Consider the following 21,330-nt stretch of genomic DNA (forward strand, 5'->3'; position numbering starts at 1 on the left):
AGTATGGCACATTGGGGAACCGGTTATGATATTATGAGAAGTTCCGGCAGATTAAAACATTAACCCTGAAGAGTCTCATTAGGTCTTTTGCAGCACCCAGTTAGGATACGTGTCAACGGGGTTGTTCTTGTGCGGTCTTCAATAAAGGCTCGGCTCGGCTAAGTAATGATGATTGCCCCTTGCCTCCTTAAAAAAGTCAAGAGGGGAAGCAGCAGAATTGGCTCGGTGATGAGACAAAAAAAAGTGAAATATTCCCTACGAGCAGCTTAAAAGTTCCCTCCGTTCATGAGCCTTTTGTCCTGGATGCGCAGCGATAAGCACATACCATAATAAACAGGGTATGATACTGCTGGCACCGGCTTAAATTCTAATACCGAATCTGTAGTGCAGCAATAGATAGAAGGTACCACAAGATAGCTTGAGGTAATCTGTATGAGGTATATTCCTCCCATGCACCAAATAATCCTAGCTGTTTTAAATATAGAATAGATAACTGCTGGTCTGATGGTATTCTGGGGAAATGATAGACGGTGAAATGGAGCCAAAATGAATGGGCCCTTAGTTGAACAGACCTAAATTCATTTCACAGGCCCGGTGAAATGGAGTTATCTGAATCAACTGTCCTCCATGGCTGCCTCAGGGATATTGGAGACTGCTAAGGTCAAATTATAGCGGGGGGGTGGGAGGGGTGGGGGTGGTGGCGATTGCTTAAGAGTTCGCCGGAGCCTGACAGTCAGCCAGTCGGCTATACAGTAAGATCTACTGAGACGGACGCGCAGGAGCGGGAGAAAAATGGCAAATCCTGTTGCGTGTTAAAGTTTGCAGTCGTCAAAAATGTTATATCAAACGAGCATGCGAGTGAAACCCAGGAGCCCCCCTCAAAAAGGTTACATCTCATCTCTGATTCAGGAGTGACTCATCGCTGACATGGACGTGAACTCCTCTTTTGAACCGAATGCTGGCATTCCAAAATGAAGAATGACAGCGAAAAAGGCCAAATATGACACGTGACAGCTTGAGCTTCCCCCCCCACCCCCACCCACCCAGCTCCCTATTGGAGGGACATTTTCTGCACCCGTCCAGACAGTCGCAGAGCTAAAATGAATGTGATGCTCTCCAGACACTCCCAGGTCCTCTAATGAGACTGTGCTTAAGGTGTAAATTAGTTACACAGCCTCGCTCATCACAGACACTGGAGCCGCAAATCCACTGGGTTGCTCCAGTTCCACCAGACATGATGGAGATCCATTTCATGAACATCACTCATTAATATGCTAATGGAGGTCATTAATTGTTGATAGTGAAATTAATGGAATTACAGTACTTAGCGGGTCACGGGCGAGAACAAAGGGACAGTGTTTCCACTAAAGAGCCTTTTGGCGTTAAAAAAAATATATATATATATTTCTGGTGAAATGTTAAGTGTTTTGTCACACGGAACACTTTCAGATAAAGTGGTCTGAAGTTATGTTTAGTTTGGCTGTTATGTAAGGAGAGCACTTGCTAATTTAAACACATTGAATCACTTATCCAGTCAAGCATTTGGGTAGTTTTTTAATCTGAAAGTTAAACTTTAACCCTTTGTATGCATGAATTAATAGATGCATCAGTGATATAATATGTGATTCAGGAGCAACTCTTCAATCATTTATAATCAGACAGGTTAAAAAAAAAGATAGGAGTTTAAATTATTTTTTACTGAATATAGGTCTGGATGTCATCTGCACCAGCGGGTATATTCTGGCTATTGGGCTTATTTACATAAAAAAAGGGCCCTTAATTAAGATACAATCTAAAGACTATACAAAATTGATTTTTAATAAAATCATTTAAGTGCAATTATGTCGATATTTTGAATAAAACATGCATATGTTCTTATTTAAATTGGCAGGATACACCGTTGGGTGCAAAACATCCACTGCAGTGGTAACAGAATACGATGTACCAGAACAATGTCGGTAAAAGCCGGGCAGAGTGAGGAGAGGAACACCTTAGTCAACTTTTTTTCCCCATTAAATACGATAATCTAACTGTTCTCCAGAGGTTCTTGGTACATTTCTTCTTCCCTCAGCTATTTTTAAAGCAACTCTGTTCCCCCTTTCCCACTGGTAAGCGGTCCCACTTAACCCTAAGATCAGGCTTTTGTGTGCAATAGGAATGTGTAAACTCCGCATTCACACTCGGGTCAATTGACTCTGCAGCCTCGATCTAAAATTGATAACATGTTATCAACATCTGGTGGTGGCGCGTAAATAAGTAAGGAATATTAAAGACGTTACACTGGACACAGTGTTGGAGTTGGAGCCCTGTTCATTCCTACGAAAGCTGCTCAGTTGTGTTTTGAAGCCAAAAAGGTTTGACATCCCGGCTGAGAAAATACCTGGATGGCCGACTGAGCTGGCTAACTTCCTGTTTAGCACTCGGCTAACTTGAAGGGGGATAAAATAATTGAATCGTGCAGCTCCTCTAGACTTTCCAAATGTTATTGGACCAGATGGCTCCATTCATGGCAGTGAAAGGAGTCATTTTGCGGGGAGGGATGGGACACTCCAAATAAATTATCCAGCGTTTTTACAGACACTTCTCTCACAATGGGCCTGTTGTTGCGTTCTCTTCTGTCACAACTGTTTCCGGTGCATTTGTGGCGTGAAACGTGACGTCACTGATGTCCAACGGAACACCTCAGATAAGGCCGCAGACGGGCTGCCTTGCCCGGAAGTGGGTATGTGGTCAATAGCGATTTTTAAAAACCTGTGTAGACCTGCTACTTTAGGTGGAAAAGTGGAATAAGTAACTTTCTGGAGAAAGACGGTTGATTGTTGAGTCGTATCCCCGCTCAGAATGTCAGCGGGCGTTTTTGTTGACCTGGAATTGGGCCTCGATCGTGAAGTACCTTTCTTCAGACACGTGCGTTTTGTGGCTTTAAAATGACACAGATATACAACGATAATCAAAGCGAGCTGTGAACTGGGCTTTGGGGATTTGCCACCTGCTGATGTGGACATGGTGCTCCAACTCAACCGATTAAAAATGGCTTCTGAATGTGTGTCAACTGCAGTGGAAACCATGCGCGCAAGGGTGAGTGATCCCAGAGGCTCCAAACAGTGTGCCGCTGGTTGTTCAGCACCACGGACAGCGCTCCATCCATAAGCATATCATCATCAACAACAACATCCACAGAGCTGGATGGCTTTAATATGAGTGACGAACGGCTCGGGATCCTTTTTGCTAATGCAGCGCGCAGATGGATGGATACACTTAAGGAAAGGGTGAAATTGATGAGATTTTTCTAACAAGTTGTCACTCCCTTTTCGTTGCGGCATCCTGACCGGAATTGACAGTCGGGAATACGAAGCGGAGTCAGTGTCACACCGAATCTGGCACCGATCTCTGCCGGGACGCGACATAAATCAACTCCAGCGCCACGGACAGCTACGGCGAAGCGCGGCATACTAAATGGACAGTGAACACACACACGGGGGAACTGGGTTAATTAGCGCCACACCGAGGCTGCTGTGCCTGTAGAATTCAAAGCCCTGATTCTGGCAGATTGCATTTCTGCTGTTTGTGGGTAGGCTGAGTTCCTCTTGGAGTGTTGAAACAGGACTCAAGGACGCCTCCCATAAAACTGTACTGCTCATGATTCAGCACCGCAACCTTTACATTTGCCACATCCCTCAGTGTTTACCAGAGGGTTTTTTTTTTTTTTTTTTTTTTTTAACACAAACTGCCACAAGCATTATAACAATTCATATTCTATCTTCACGCTAACTATTCAGCATTCTTTTTTTTTTTTTTTTTGTTAAGCCACCATGGCCTTAAAGTCCACCCACTCCGGAGAGTGTCCACATAACTGAATCATTTAAGTTGTATTTCAGACGTAACTCAGACAAAAGACGCTCCCGCTGCTCTCTGAATATTAATCGTCCCTGCTCGGTGGCGGTCACCTCAGATCCCCCACACGCTGCTGCTGCTTCTGATCAGCGCGACACGAGATGAAATCAGGTGCCTCGGCGTACAGTTTAACGGCGCTGATCCCTGTTACTTTAATGTGTGCTGTCACAGTCATTATGAAAATGCCAGCATCTATCCGCTCACTCGGTGGCGGTGCGCGCTCTCTGCTGCATGGAGATTCTTTTTAAGCAGGGCTGCCTGCCTCTTTTGCAGCGCCACTTAATGACTCATAGTTCATGCACGGGCATGCTTCACAAGACAAAACCGGAGAGGATTAGACATTATGCTCAGCACCTTCACTCTCCTCTGACTTATGTGACAGCTCAGACAGATAAGGACTTCAATGTTGACGTCCCTCTCTTGAGGCGCTTTTGGAGTGGACCGGCCGAGCAGTTATGGGGGATATTCAATTACTGCCAATGCCCATGTCTTTATAAATAACTGCGGCATTAAAAGAACTAGATTGGGGCGTAAAGTTAATGGCGAGAGTGTCATTTCGCTTAGTGCGCACCAGTGCTTCTTCATTTAAAAGTGAGAGGCAGAGATGGAGACTGTGACCAAAAAAAAAAGCGTGTTATCATTCTCCCCACGTCGCCCGCCACGCTCTTCCCTCCTCTGGCAGCTATTACAGAGGGCCACTTGTGTCTTAAACATGTGACTAAGTGAGAGAGGGGCACAGGGGAGAGCTGGGGCGCCCATGCCCTGTTGTCTGCTGCCAGGGCGCCTACCTACAGTTCGTCTGGCTGCTCCGCCGCTGCGTCCTCTCTCCGCACAGCGCTGCGGAGTAGGCGGGTCAAGTAGAAAAAAAAAAAAAAAAAGCGAAAAAAGAAAAGGGTGGAATTCAGAACGGGATATTTAACCATCTTCGTGGGGCGGCTGTCCGCGTCCCGCTAGCCGCATTCCGTCGCATCTGTCCGACGTTGGACCCCGCCGCTCTCTGGCTGACACAAATGCGCAAACGCGTCTTTTTGAAATCTTCTAATCGACAGCCCCTTTGCGCTCCTCGAGTCTCTCTCCTCCTCCTTCTCCTCCTCCTTTTCTCTCCTCCTCTCCTCTTGACTACATCTCCTGCTGGATGATTTCGTTTTGTAAAGTCATTATCCCCAGAAAGGTCAAAGCTTCTGCTTCTAGGAACGGTGAATTACAGTGGGATAAGGCGACTTTTCAACCCCCCCTCCCCTGCTCCAGAGCCAAAGTCAAAGTTTCTCACTGGTGTAGAACCGTGCGACGGATTGGTCCGGAGCAGCCGTCCTCTTCGGTTACTTTCACCTCTTCTTTCTTTTCTTTTTTTTCCGGATCCCTGAGTGTGTGTGTTCGGGTGTTTTTTTTTTTTTGCGGAGGGCTGTTTTGTCTCCGCGGAGTTGCTGCCGAACCCCGACAAACTGTGAAATGAGTTCCTCCACAGTGGCGACAGTTGAGAGTCACCGAGATTCAGCGAGAGAATGGGAAATACTGAGTTAAACTTTATCTGCTGTTCCAAACCGCGGTGAGTTCCCGTCATTACGCATATGTCTGTGGTCTAATGTGGATGTGTGTAGCTGAAGTAGAATGCCTTAAGGCACACCTAACCTACCTGTGGATATTTACTGCTCATTCTGCTGTGGGACATGACTACAGAGCAGCGTTGTGCTTGCCCTGACTGTGAAATCTGCTGTGCTGTTACATGGAGGGAATGCTCTGAGGGCTTGGCAACAATGCAAGCACAGAAACACACACACACGCACGCACACACACGCTCAGACTTCACACCTGCACATGCATGCAAGCATACACAGCGTTGCTTTTCATGCCTTGTCAGTTTCACGGAGCACAATCAGACTCATCTCTTTCCATCACTGATCTGCCTCCGTCCCACCTGCCCCATCTCTCTCTCTCTCTCTCTCTCTCACACACACACACACACACACACACACACACACACACACTGCCACCCTTTCTCTGCCTTTTTCCAACAAACATCTCTAATCTATATCCCTTAGGGTGTGTTGGCATTCTCGCCTGTAGAGGATCAGATCTCTAACACCGATGCGCACACGGCGCACCGTTTGCCAAGCACCAGCGAGGCAGCCTGCTCCCAGCCGGGGAAAAGAACTAGGGGGAAAAAAAGAAAAAAAAGTCCCACTGATTTCGTAATTATACATTTCACCCTCAAGCCATCACCCTGAAAGGAGGCACATGAGTCAGGGCAGCCTTATGGGATCGTCGTGTGGAGGCTAATGAGCCAAATGCCCTCGAAGCAAACAAATAACATTTTGAATGCAATCATGCCGGCTCAAGGGCAGGCTGGCATAGGTGCTGTTTGTAATCGTCTTTAAATTCAACTTTATATTAAACCATTATCTCAGAGAGAATACTCCACTCTGTCAGGCTCATGCTGTAGAAAACCAGTGAATCACTGCTGTATTTCTCATTGCCACTTGCCAGCATCAGTGCCACAGCCTCTGACTTTTTATAGGGCCACAACAGGGCCACTGTTCAGCAGTGTCCTCATCTATCCTCGGAGACTGGTGAACCCGACCGTGTCCAGGCCTGAAAGGCACACTGTCTCCTCCTATGAAAAGAGAGATTTCTCTCCTTGTGCCGCTCACCTGCCCCGCACAAAGTAAGAAGTCAACAGCTCAACACATTTCTGCATTTTCTCTCTGTTCGGCTGTCCAGCCGGCATACATGTTTCGTTTGCTGCCATTTCTGCTCGTGCGAGAGCAGATTTGCTTTTGTTGGTGATTGGACCAGCTGCCCGGGACGGATATGTACCCGAGAGGAGGCAAATTGAGCTTGAAAAACACTTCTACATGGTGACTGTGTCTGAGCAGGGAGCCATCTATAGGCTTCTAAACTAGTGCCAACAGGAGGAATTACATGCCTGAGAGAGCGCCTTGTTCTTACAGTTTAGTGTTGGCTGCCTCATTGGACTGGGTGAGACACTGTTCGTGGGTGTGATGGCTGAGGAGGGAGGAGACGACACGAGCCCTTCCATCCTCCTCCGCCACCACAGTAAACACATCACAAGGCAATGAAAAGGCTCTTCGGAGTAAATGCAGTTTCAGTTTGATGCAAAATTGTTCTCCATCACTCAGCGTTGGGTAAATTGGGCGGGTGGGATGGGCGCTAGAATGCTAACAAGTGTTTGACTTAATGAATGAGTGCCCTCGCTGTGAGAAATACCACTGCGGTGTATTTGATCATGACAGCTGTTTGGAGGGAAGTTGGAGTTGGAGGAAGGAGGCAAAAAAAAAAAAATGAAGTCTGAAATAAGAAGATTGGGGATAGAGAGAAAGGAAAGAAGAAAGGAAAAATGGATGAAAAGTAGAACAAAAAGAAGGAGCGCGCAGGCTTTTGGTGGTATTTCAGGGTCAAGTTTTGCCAGGATCCGCTCAATGTCCACGGCCCATTATTTTATGATAATGAGCAAACTGTCGCGTTTGACTTCAATCTGAAGTGATGGAGAAGAGCGGCAGGAGGGAGAGAAGGGAAGGGAAGACGAGATGAGAATAAAGCAAAAGAGGAGAAGATCATAAAAAAAAAAAAAAAAAAAAACGGGGAAAAATCATCTCATTGAAGGATTTCAGGCTGACTCGGGCGTTAAAACAGAATATCCCAGATTAAGTGGGCCTGGGGCATTAAACTAAAATCGCTCGATGAGGCAGCTGGTAATTGAATGTTGAGTCTGAACATATTCAGTGAAGGCACATACTGACGGACGGACACAAAGACTGCTCTCACAGCAGATTTGCAGCCCGTCGCAAAAAGTAGCGCACTCATTTTCATTATGTTTCACAAATCAAGTGCAGAATTCTCACTTAAACTGGCGAGCGCCATTCATTCACCAACCGTAACCACGCCCAAAAACCTTACACCGACACTGACTACCAACTCAGATGCACCGAAAACGCAGGATACCAAGGTCTAATTTCTACTGAAATGATCTCAATACACTTAAAGGAACAATATGTACAATCATTTCTGGTGAATGATTGCTGATTGTTGAGTCTCATCCATAGGTCATTGAATACTGATGGTTAGGACTGGCGGAGGACCTGAACCACCAACAGCCGACAACAGCCATAATTCTCCTGAAATGTATATAGTGCTGCTTTAAAGTAAGACACATCCACCTAGAAAGAAGCAATTCCAAGCAAGCAGGAACATTTTTATTGTATTTTTAGCTTATTTACGAAGTGGCGTTTCTCCCCACCGTGTAATATCACCAAAAGATATGTCAAGTCACATCCCTTTTCAAGCTGCCTTCAGAAGAACCAGGGACTTTGTGTTTTAGACATTGGAAGTTGGAGGTCCAGTGGTTTTAAAGTCCAGCCAAGTCACCTGGATGAAATGTTGACCATGTAGGACCATGAGGTGGGGGAGGCAACACGTCAGGCAAGTTGGTGGCCTCAGTTCAAGGCAAAACATTGGCGTTAGTAAGTGTGAATCCGCTGGATATTTTCTTCGGCGTTTCAACATTTGCAAGCGTTTTTTTTTGTGGCAACAGGAACCAGAAATATTTGACGGGAAGTCAAGATATCTCTAATCCCGTTTGAGACGACAACATTTTGAATTTTTAATGAGATCTGGAGACATCACCAGCCTTTTTGTGTTGAACAAAAAAGGTATTTTAAGCCAAAACATGATTTTATTCCTAAACCTAACCAAGTAGTTTTTATACCTTAACCTAACCAGCACATAAGCACAGCATTGTCACAAGTCAAATTTGAGAAGAACCTTCAAGTTGAAACGTAAAGTGTAACCCTAACCCCTGACCCTAATCCTGACCCAAGTGTTACACAGTATAAATATGTGATTTATAATATATAAAAAAAGAACCCTTTCGAAAAATGGTTGCTAATTTGGTTTTCTACATTTAAGGGGACATGCAATCAAAAAGTAAAGGATGGAAAACAAAGATGCGACAGAACAAAGAACCCATCGGCTTCAACATCTGTAGCTCCTTCAGAACATGTCCACTCACGAAGTTGCAAATGCTACGCTAGCCGATCAGCTACAGAACGCCATCTTCTCATGAGCAAGATGTACACAGATTCACCTAGAGGGCATCATGAGTCAAAGATAAACCAATTAGCCGTTAGTGTAAAAGAGTGATGTGTTATCGAAAGCGCAAAAGGTTTGCGCTTCGAACAAGATGGCATTTAAACTACTGTTTGACGCGTGCCATGCCTCTTACATCTCCTAGCCTGCCCTTTCTCTTCAGTGAAAGAAAGAGAAGTAAGACCGGCAGAGACTAATGACTAATTTGTTTCACTTGTGGGTATTCAAGAAGCCAGTGTGGCAGCACCAGACACAAACAAGATGAAGAAAAAGCCAGAGAGAAGACTGAAGCAGGAACCCGTCCCTTTAATTTAAGAGCAGCCTCTGTTCCTGTTTGCACAAGGCCACCAGCAGAAGAGGGCTATTTGTGTTTTACTGTGATTTATAGAAGCTCCGCTCTCTGTATGTTCTTGGCCACTCGGTGATATGCAGCCATATAAAAACGTGCGAGTGAGAAGTTTACAGTCTGGGTAGCAATCATTAAGGTGACTTTTCCGGTGTTTGCTTTCGACTTCAGTTTTTATGTACTGTGGCTCATGGTGATTTACTGCACACACCCTCGCAGATTAAAAATCGCACGCTCCGTTTTAACTTGCTGGAACCCACGCATGTACACACATATAGATGCTGATAGAGACCACGAGGTGAGTAATTGATTGAATCCGCCTAAATAATTAATCCTCAGTTGCTGCACAAGCCATCATGGAGAACAAAACCACACACTCTGTTGACAATCCGGAAAAAAAAAAAAACACACACACACTCACTTCCTGCCTGCACTAACATAGCTATATCGATCGTCAGCGCTCGAAAATAGAAGTTTGTTTAGAATTGATTTGGAGGCGTTTGAGGGAACTTTTTTTGGAGGATAATTTTTGTCATCTCTTTGCATAATGATGTGAATTTGTGTGAGGCGTGAGGTGACTGTGCATGTTGCCATCCATCATTCATGATGAATTGTCGCTGTATTTGGAACAGTGCTGTGTTTCTTATCAGTTTAGTGCTTCTTGCAGCCAAATTTTCATCTCGCTTTTGTGAGCGGAAGGATTTGTTGGCCTGATCTGTTTCCACGCTGGCCGAGAAGATCTCCGCTGTAGGGTTTCTCTGCCCTGACAAGCTACTGTCTTATTTTGGAAAGATTTTACAAAGACACGGTCTCTGGTGTGACGTTTATGCTAGGGGCGAACACTATAATCCACTGGACCACTGTAAAGTCCAACGGTGCGTTTGTGGCGGTGGCTGTGGCCGGTTTATTATGTTCTCATATGGAGAAAACAAACAAACAGCGAGCAAACACAGAGCCAGCAGATTCAGGACATAACCCTGTACCACCCTCGCTCACAGCACTGAGCCCTGTTTTGGGGTCCTGGAGAGCCATGTCATCTTTGACAGTCAAAAATAAAACACACTTCTCATTGTTTTATGAGCTTGATACTTTGTGGCTTTTGCTAATTTAACGAGAATTGCTTATTTGCATGATTTATAATGTGAACTTTCATATGCTCTATGTTTGGGGTTTATCTTGCAGACTTCTCTGGGGACTCGTTGACCCAAAACATAAAAAAAATGTCACCCACCGTACATTTCTAATCTAACAGTAATAAACCACCGTCATTTTTTGACTTGCTTTATGAACTCAGTCAAAAGCACAGTGGGTCTAATATGTTGATGCCCTCTAGAAACAACCAAACATAACTATGATCTGTAACCTTTAACACAGCCGGTAATTGACCTGACATCTCACTGTTGCCCTAAACACAGCTGGTAATTGATCCGAGGTCTCCTTAAAAACACCAATGCTTTCACACATGTTGAAACGCAGTACTGAACTGTGGTCACTGGCATGGCAGCCCCCTATCCTGGTTGTAGCTCCACGACAATGCGCTCTGCCTCAGTAAAGTCATTTTATATACCTGTAAAATGTCAGAGAAATGTAAATATTACATGTACACATTTGAATGCACCGTATCCGCGATTTGCAAAGACTGCCCTAAATTAGCAGGACTATTCTCTGTACTTTCCAAGCTTTCATAAATCATTGCTGAAAGTTATCGGTTTCAGGATCATGGTTTGGGTAAAAATAAGCACTTAGCTGTTGTTGACCACCTCCTTGTGCAGGCTTCTGACTGTCACTTGTATAACTTCCACCCTCTCTTCCTGTCATAATTACTGCGGCTGCTGGAGGGTTTTCACACTTGACCTAAATATATGTCGTTTTGGGACAATTTCTGAAATGACTCACGCCATTGTTCCTCTTAGAGGGCAATCTCTCTAAGAGCCCAGTTTGTGGTGAAGAGAATGGTTCCCACTTGAATACACTGCTGTGTTGGGTTTGATAAGGTCAGAAGTACAGACAACATTAAACATCGGTTGATTTTACCCTTATTTTTATTATTCTCACATTGAGAGTTTTAACAGAACACGAGGTTTAAGGAAGCTACAGTCTGTGTTGTAGGTCAAAATATACAGTATTTTCATGTACAGTAGTCCACATTATTGAGGCAGCAGTCCACGCAGATAATACATGTAAATAAGTTCCTTTGTTGTGTGATTTCACTAAAACTCATTTACATACAAAGAGGATCATAGGAGATAACAAATATTGCAGCCAAAATGCAAATCGTCAGAGTTTAAGTCAGATTTTACAGCGATAAAAGAAGAACTCATTAAAAAAAAACAAAAAAAAACTGACTTACTGAATCTGAATTTGTTGGACTTGAAGACCACAGCGCTGCAGTGATTTTATAGAAGTACGTCTCGGGCGGTTTGAGGATTCTTTTTTTTCCTCTCTTTTTCGAGAGCCGTCCATCACGACACCTACACAACAGTTTTGTGCAGAAAAAGCGCACCCTCAGACTCACTCACACACTTTCATTTGACCTTCCCCGCAGAAAGCTATCACTGCTGTTCATATATCACCGCTTTGAATCTTCACACTCGCTGCTCATATATATGCGTGTTTACGGATCTGCGAATGTGCGCTCATGCTGGTGCGTGTAAGCGCATACATCGTGTCATTTTTTTTTTTTTTCTTTTTTGGGTCTTTGATGTGTTTTTTCCCAAGACACCGTGGGAGCGCATCCCTTTGTATTTGTTTGTAAGACAGCCGGATGAGTGTGACTGGCAGTCATATATTATAATTTCACAAAGGCTGCGTTTTTACCCCTGGCGCTGGTATGAGAGGTATTGTTGACAGTTGTAGGAGGGAAGATAACTGGGTTAATTAGGGCCAAAAACCTCATTAGTCAGCACAGAGGGGAAGATGTAAAGTTTATCAGTTCCTGTTCCCGTACTTTTGAGGATGGTTCTGGGGTTGGCTCGCAGACAAGTTACAAAGTGGATCCTGTTGAAGAAATTCTAATGAAATGTTTTAATCAACCCCACCCCCCGCAAAGTGAGCGCCTCGCCTGCGTCTCTTTTCCTACAAACGTTTTCCTCAGATGTTTGCGTGAGATCACAAAAGGAGCATTTCACAAAACACAAGAATCATTTCAGTTTCCACACTTGCGGTGCCAACAAAGAGGATCTGCTGCGGTGAGTGTGTCCAATCACGGATATGGACACACACACCGCAGGAAAAACACACGCACACATGCAAGCACCTACACACACACGTGCACACACACTCAGGTAGGTGACCGTTGCAGTTCTGGCATCCTACACCGAGCGAGCAGATGTTTAGAGGCTGAATGCTCTGCTTTGTCCCAGTCTCCAATGAAAACGGCTGCTGAAATTCTCAAGAAAGATCAGGCTTGGGAGTTCCCACATCTCATCAAGCTTAGCATATTCTCCAAAAAAAAGGAGAGTCAGGATTCAACACTGGAGTCCGTTCCTATATCTCTGAAGAATATGTGTCATTTTGGCAGAAAGTTACAAGGAAGTGCTGCGGCACAGCCCGAAAGACTTTTTTTGCGGAGACAGATAAATCCATTCATCACAAGCGCAGATTCGAAGAAGAGGCCAATAAACGAGCTTGTTTTGGATATGTTCTCTTTAGCAAAATCGACTGAGATATTAAGTCAGTGTGTCAACACTGGCAATTTGGATAATTTACCTCAAGTAGTCTGTGAATCAATCACATAATATTAAACCACATGATGTCAAGAATACCAGCAATCATGGCTTCAATGAAATTACCTCTTTGACCGACTGACACGCTGAACATTTATTTTGTTTTCCAACGCTGCTCATTTACCACATTTTAACTGCGCCGTCAGTTCGGGAAACCAACTTTATAACGGACGTTTCTTTTATTTTATTTTGAATGCCTCCTTCACGATCCTTTTGATCATTCAGATAAAAAGTGGAAAAACAAAGAGATATGTAATTTCTCACAGAGGTTCCAAATAGCTGGGGGACATATCAAGCCCACACTGTGCCTGATGTAACCACTAGTAGTCCTTGTAATGAAAAAAAAAAAATGCCTTTGACTAGGCCCTGTCAGCATTTCATTTACTTTTTTAACCTCGTGCCTGAGGGAAGAACATTTTCAGACATGTTTTAGGTTATGATCATGTTTCTCTTCTGCTTGGTGTGGATGTTTTCCAACACTGACTCCTGCGTTTCAACCGGCGTTTGAAGAAATGCCTCCATTCCCTGAATGAACTTATTGTGTGAAGCCGTATCGCTTTATTGGGTGATACAAGGCTGACAAGACCCTTCTCGGAAAACTTCATTTTAAAAGCATTTGATAAGTTACACTAAATAGGTCAAGTTCATTTAATTTTGTAGCTCAAAATATTGCCTCAGTGGGCCTTAAAATGTGTGCAGTGGATGACACCCTCCATCCTAAGATCCTTAGAGGATACACTCCCTCAGAGAAACCTTCTAGCAGGGAAAAAGGAATGAAATCTTTTGGAGCCCCACAAAGTCCTCTCCTAGGATGGATGTGACCAACAAAATCTGAATTTGACAATGACAAAATATCTCATTATATCTGAAGTCAATTATTAAATATATGTCACGAGTGTGGATCGAGGAGGACGGCAATCTCATTCTCCACCATGCTGACCTGCAAGAGAACAGGCCACACAAAAAATATAAGAAAAAAATATCAGAACGTATAAAGATTTGGCCATGAAAAGTATAGATATTAGAAGATTTTACAATGTAAGTGAGCAATGATCCATAAGGGGGCCCTAAGGGTATGAAAATCACAAGTCACCCTCACACCTCAACACCTGAACTGATTGCCAGTGACTCTCAAAATCATGTATATAAGCATTCCCAAAACAACAAAAATGGTAGTTTGGTTAGACTCTGAAATATAAAGCTTGCTGACCAGCAACTCACATAATATGACTGTGATTTTTTCGACTAATTAACAATGTCAAACAGTCATGGTTTGGTTTAGGTACAGAATACTTGGCTAGGTTTAGGATGACATACTTATTGTCACTTACTTAACTGGCGTAACTGCCACACTCATGTTAAATAACTGGCGTGAGTTACACAGGTTAACTTACCTCTTGATTCAGGGACCTGAACCCTGCTCTCCAGAGGGGGAGTCCAGTGTATGACATATCCAACCGTCCCAAGGGCCCCCAACTCGGACTTTTCTGACTCTTCATACTACTGCAATGGAAAGATGATTTAAGAAGTGACACTGGAGGGGTACCTACATACCTACGTCAAACTTAGAAGCATCGGGCCACTGACCAGCCTGCAGTATGTGACGTGTCGGGAATGAGAACAGGTTGACCGGTGACAGGCCTACTGGAACTTTGCCATTTGCTTGCGTCGTGGTTAAGTTTAGGCAAAGAAACTATTTGGTTAGGTGTAGGAATGTACGTGCCGTTACTCAGCTGCGTTAGTAATAACGCACTGTTGACTTACACTTTCAGACCGGATGCGACGCAGCTTATTTGACCCAAATCACCTGTCCTCGATCTCCTCCCCATGGGCTTTGTTGCTCTTACTTTGTCCGACTTCCTGCTTTGCTCCGGCAATGATGACCACAGTCAATAGAGTTTACCACCTAACAAGAAATATTAATATGGGTCACGATAAACTGCTCTCACAATCAACCTAAATGCAAGTTTTTCTGATGAGGACGGGCTGGATAATCCATATCCAGCACATTCGCGAGGCGGTGAAAGCCAGAAGAGAGTCCAGCAGAGAGGAGTGTGAGTGAAAAGACAGGAGGAGGAGGACAGACCAAGGGAGAGAGAGAAAAAGAGGCACTTAGCTGTTGTGATTGAAAGAAAAATGTGCATGAGAAAAAAAAAACTAAAAACCAAAAAACAAAAGCACTCTTTACTCAGCCATTGATCCGCAGAGGCTTTTGGTCAAGTAATGACAAAACATTCAACTTTGCCCATGACGAGAGTCATCACAGATGACTTGTTAAGTATTTCTGCTGCTCAAGTGTTCGATATTCGGTGGTGCTTACTAGATATAGCCTGTCATTATGGCGGGCGGTGGGCGTAAAAATGTTGTAGAGTTTGATCCACTTTTGGCTGTACTTCACTCAAATGGCCATTTGCTTAACAACCTCCCTCCACCGTCGAACTGGCGGAACAAAAAGGACTTCCGAACGGATCGTTTTCCTCTGCAGAATTACAGGACCTTGTCGTTTGAAAGATGAATTACAGTCCCTGGTTTTTCCTTGCCTCAAAGAAACATCATGCGGTTCCTTTGCAAATGTGTCAGACATTTTTTTTAAACATGTCAAAGGATCCCAGGCGAGGCTTAGGTGATTGTGGACGGGGGCACATGCTGACTGTCAGTTTACGCCAGAGAGCTGTTCCTCAGCCCAGAGGGCACCGTAACATTTTCAAAGGCAGGGAGAACTGCTCCGGAAAGCTCACAACATTTTTTATTTAACTTTTAATTTTGATTACCTTGGCGCTCTGAGAATATGTCTGGCGGTGTTTTCACGTTTTCATAAAGATCCGGGGGGAGATCATGAAAAGATTAGAAAAACCAAAACAGTCACTTGATAGCTAAACTCCACACGGATAATTGGTGAACGACTGTGTTTGCTATACGACGCCACGACTTCCATTTAATATACAGTTAATATTCTCGGCATTTCACTATACAGGGAACGAATGTCCTCATTTCATTCATGGAGGAGAAAATCTATCCCCCCCATCATTTGCACCTCACAGGAAGAAACAGAGCTTTCATTTCACACGGAGGTTCCAAACAGCCCCCGGTTATTGCTGGCCCACGTTGCGCAAAATCATATTTGAGTGGATCCACTGGAGCCCCGGTGCTTGTTTTCTGCCTGAATTGAAAATTCCTTCTTGTTGTATCACCCAACATTTGATTTGCTGTATCTAGATTATGTGAGGGCTTCCTGCCTCAAGGAGGAGCATTTTTTTTGCGTTGTTTGATGAAAAGCGGTGTTTACGTAAGGGGTTGGAAATATGTGACATAATGCCCTGGTAAAGTGAAAATGGCATGTATCTGATATCACCCAGGCAGCTGATAACAAAGGCTTAGCGGATGGCTTTGTTCGGGCGATAATGTGATTATAAGGCTGGCGCAGACCTGTCTGAAAACAATGACTGTTTACTGACAGGACTGTCATAGCAAGTGTGTTAAAAAAAAACAACAAAAAAAAAAAAAAAGGAAAGGAAAGGAAAAAAAACAGAGAATGTGAGTCAAAAATGGGGTTTAGAGGTATTTTAGAATGCAGAGGAAGAACAGAGTGGGTTGTTTGAGGAAGAAGAGACAACAGAAGCCAAAGACAAAGGAGGGTGAGAGGAAGCAGAGGAGAGCAAGTGGGCAGCGGGGAACAGAGAGAGCTCAGCGTTTCCCTGCATCAGCTTTTTGGACGGCTGCCTGCTGGATGATAGGATTAGAGTGTTTTAATGTGACCTCCTCGCCCGGTTTTGATATTAACACGCCACAGACTCCCCTCCGAGTCGGGTCACCGCGTACGCAACACCGCACCGCGTACAGCGAGTGCGGTGTTTTCAGCTAATGTCTGGACAAAGTGAATGATTTAGCCAGCAAACATGCACTTGCAGCTGTTTTATTGCAGCAGGCGCGCCATCAGACATTATCATACAACAACTCAGACTCGAACCCGATAGTACGCGACGGTGAGTCAAATCTTCGGTGTCACATTTCGTTGAAAACACGCGCAGAGCGTTAGCCCCGCTCGCCGTGCCGCCCTCCGCTGCTGGAGGAATAGAGAGAGAACAGTGTGATGCTCGAGTTCGAACAGAGAGCGTGGCGGGAGATAACAGAGGAGCTGAGCTGACAGAGGTCCTCTGTCTCAGTGCAAATAAACTATTCAACACTGCTGGAGTGAGAGCAGATTTCGCTGAAGGACTCGCTCACAGTTTAAACTGCATCAACAACAAAAGAAGTCGTGAGAGTATCTGAGAGAATCTGCTCCATTTCAGTCTGGGGGAACTTTCCTCTCAGGGCGGTGCAGGATTATGCCACAGCCATGCCTGCATGTCCTGCTGTATAGAAGAAGTGCAATGTGTACATGTCAGAACTGCCATCTTGAAACGAGACTATGGCCTGGGCCAGGCAGCAGGACGGCATGTTGGGTTATAGTGGCTGGGTGATGATGATCTGGCGTAATGACTGTTGGACCAAGTTCATCACAGTCTGGACCAGTTGGTGTTGACAGTTGGGATATAAAATATTATTGTGCGTCATTTCTTTTTTCTTTTTTTTTATTTTCATCATCATCTTTGGCCTTCTGATCAGTCTGTGGCCGTTTTATTCTAATGATTATTTTCATTGTTGATTTAACTGAGGGTTATTTTCACAATTCATCTTTTAGTCAAACAAATCATCACCGTTTGCCAAAGCGATGTCTTCGAATTGCTTCTGTTCAACAGACAGTCCCCGACAACATGACTCTTTATTTACTATCATACAGTGGTTGGCAAAGGAAAGCAGCAAAGACTCACATTTAAGAAGCTGGAAACAGAAAATGTTGATTTTGATCAACGCATCGATCAATCAACGGATAAATAAAGCTTAACAAAACATGTCAATGTATTTTCACGGCTGGAGTCAGGATCAGGAAACAAAACAGCAAGCCAGCTCATAAAGCAATGGGGTGCTATGAACCAGATTTTTATTTTTTATTCGTGTCCTTCAGGTTTCAGCACGGAGCCACGTTCCAGCAGACTTCACCTCACTCTCATAAAGTTGACAAACCTCCACCGTCGCACCCCCATCGCATCCAAATCTAGCGTTCTGCTTTGTTCCTGCGGCCCGTCAGCACAAAAACGCACACAAACAGTTTCTGATGCACGTCCGTTTCTGTTTCGGTACGGTAACGAGGGACTGTTGGAGGTATCTGACTCTAATCACCGTCTACCTGTTGGGCTCCGTTCTGCCTGTCAAGAACTCGACAACATCTGTGTCTGTTGGTGGAAGAGGTTGTTATGTTGCGTGGGGTGTGCTGCGTGGTCTTCGTGCGGATTCAGTCATTTTACGGTGGACGCAGGCTGAAGTCACAAAAATTAAAGTTTGAACCCTGACGAGGGGTTTACTTTCACAAAACTCACAACCCTGATTCCAAAAGAGAGTTAGAACATACAATAAAATGTAGACTAAACAGACTGTGATCATTTGCTAATCATTTTTTTTTTAATGTTAACCCAAACACAAGAATAAATGTTGGCTCAGTATGTCTCTTTAAAACCACTGGTAAGTTAAAGCTTAACATTTCTTTACATTTGCTGAGCTTGAATTTTCTCTTTCCCTCTCGTCACAACACTGTGCTTATGCTCTGGTTAGATTTAAGCACAACAAAACACTTGTTAGGGGTCAACAAAGCCTCGTGATTTGGCTGGATATAACCAACCTGTTGTGGTTGCCACAAAGCTGTTGGGAAAAAAAAAAAAAAAAACGACTTTGGTAGCTACAAATCTCCTCAGTCAGGCTGCAGTCGCCCCTTTCGCAGCTTTGTTAGCTTGTAATAACGCCACCGCCACCCCCCTCCATCTGCCGATGTGAGAGTCAGCCAATTAGCATTTATTGCAAATGCAATGTTTGGTACAAATATCAGCCTTGGATGTATGTGTGGTTTGCAGATTTGTTAACTGCTAACATTACATCCTCAGAGTGTGGGCAGTGTTTTATTTACATTTTAAAAATTGAACAGTACAAGGAGAAAACATTCAGTGTTTGACCTCATCAACTTTGAAACAGATTTTGTTATATTATATATATTTTATATTTTTATATAGATATGTTCTTCTGAATGTAATGCCAGCAACATGTGTCATGTCGCTTACAGACTGGGGCAGTAGTGGAATGATCCAAAAACATCTGTTTGGAACATTCCACAGGTAAACAAGGCTTATAAGTAACATCGCCTGGATAGTGTGATTGGGTATGCAGGGGATGTGGGAGAGCCTCACCACATTGTGAAACACGTGATTATGTGAAGGATATCACCACGTGGACTCAGGCACACTTCGCAAATGTAGTTGGTAAAGAAGGATCGTCTACAAATGTTTGCATTCTTTTTTTATTCCAACTTACACAGCGTCCCAACATTTTGAAGTCTTTAGTTTCCCTCATGTGAGAACACCACATTGCTTTGAGAAAAAAAAATTGTGACAAACCCTATTAAAGACAAAAGAACCTCGGATGAAGACGTTTGCTTAAGATGTGCTCCACCTGTCTGGGGGAGGGATGCTGTGCGTGTGCGAAAAAAAAAAAAAAAAAAAAAAAATTGGCTCCAGAGGAGGCTGTGTGAAGTTGAATGAACAGTTACTGTAAAGTTTTGTTACGTAAGTGGACTCTGCTGTTGCTCTCTCCGTTAGCCGAGTGGAGCCAGACACTGAGGTGAGGCGGATTAAGTCGCAGCCTTTGGACTGTCGCAGAAAATCCGATCCGAGTCCTTCACAAAGAAGTCCACAGACCAGCAGCATTAAACAACTTAAACAAATCATCCACGGGCTCCTACAGGCAACAGAGAGACACGGGGAAGGTCTCCGTTTTTTTTTCCAAGTCACGTTCCAATCCGCTCCCATATGGCCCGTAAAAACGTGATTAATACATGCAAATTGCTACAAATTGTTACATAGAGCCTCTTTATAGGAGCCATTTATACAACTTTAAAAGAGATTTTGCATCGACATATCTTTTAATTAATGGCACGGTAAAAACCTTTATACACACAGAAATGCACACACACACACTCTCTCCCACACACTCCGAGGTCAGGCGGACTGACTCTGTGGAGCGATGACAGCGATGTCTGACTTGAAATCAATTTCCAAACTGCCAGCTCATCTCCTCTTATTAAAACTCTTAATTTAAAGTCCTCCCCGCATGTTTAAACTTTCAATAATCAGCCTTTATCTCTGTCTCTTTGTCTGGGTGAATGTATAATCGTATTCAGTGTGTTACATTTTGAATGTGTCGCCGCTCTCTCTGTCCACCTCCAGCTGCTGCACGGCCTTCCCGTGCTGTCTGCTGTTTTGTCTGGGAGTAATGATTTCTGAAACCCACACACATGTGCACACACCCACACAGACGGTCATATGGCTGAGTTAACTTGACAGATTGTCATCGGAATACTGTAATGGGACTCAAAACAACCCCCCCCACACACACACACACACACGCACACACACCCTGTAAAGGAGTGTGTCACTGCGGGGGAGATGATTGACGGGGCTCGAGATGGTGATGGAGAATAATGTGAGCCCTGGACAACATCCGAACAGCATGGAGTCTGATAAAACCCGGCAACCGCTCCTCTTTTATTTCAGCAAAGACAGTACGTCTGTGTGCGTGTGTGTGTGAGTGTGTTTCTTTACTTCATTTCCCAACGCTTAATAGATCCGTTGCAGCGTTAACCGCGAAGCAAGTCCTGGAAGTTTGACTGCAGTTTTGGGAAACAGCAGAGGAGTAATTACTCGCTGAGTTAAGGCGATGAATTCACAATTATAATCACAAATCTGAGAATCAACAATAAAAAAAAAAAAAAATGGTTGCAGCGGTTGAGAAGCAGCCCAGGCGAGCCTTTCATATCAGAATATCTCTGTGAAGTGATGCTGCGACTGAAATGTGTAACTTCACTTCACTTATCAAGCCTGCGAAAACTTCCTTCACCCAAATTAAATTTCCGTCTCGCACATGAAGATCTGAGCTCGCAGGGAGCGATGACTCACAACAAATGCAAACGACTGTTTCCTAAAAAATTTGAGCTAAATTGTTCCGTCTCCGGGGCCAGATGGATTCATGATTCATGCATGTCAAAATGCATTTAACTTTTTAAGCGCTGTGATTTTCCTTTACATGATGACTTATTTCCTCACTAGCCCCAGAGGAAGCTGGTTGACACACTCAAAAAAAAGACTAAAATAGTGACTTAAATTATTTCAGTTACATAAC

General features: G+C 44.0%; 1 protein-coding gene across 1 annotated transcript in view; it reads left to right on the forward strand.

Moving 5' to 3' along the window:
• The first annotated feature begins 4,610 nt into the window (after positions 1-4,610).
• The window catches only part of LOC115591724 (BMP/retinoic acid-inducible neural-specific protein 3-like), a 60,597-nt gene continuing 43,877 nt past the window's right edge, over positions 4,611-21,330 (forward strand). Inside the window, exon 1 of the mRNA XM_030433961.1 lies at positions 4,611-5,440. The gene's annotated coding sequence lies outside the window, so the exon portion shown is untranslated. The remainder of the gene's footprint in view (positions 5,441-21,330) is intronic.

Source organism: Sparus aurata, chromosome 11 (genome assembly GCF_900880675.1).
Source record: "Sparus aurata chromosome 11, fSpaAur1.1, whole genome shotgun sequence".
NCBI classification, from domain to species: Eukaryota; Metazoa; Chordata; class Actinopteri; order Spariformes; family Sparidae; genus Sparus; species Sparus aurata.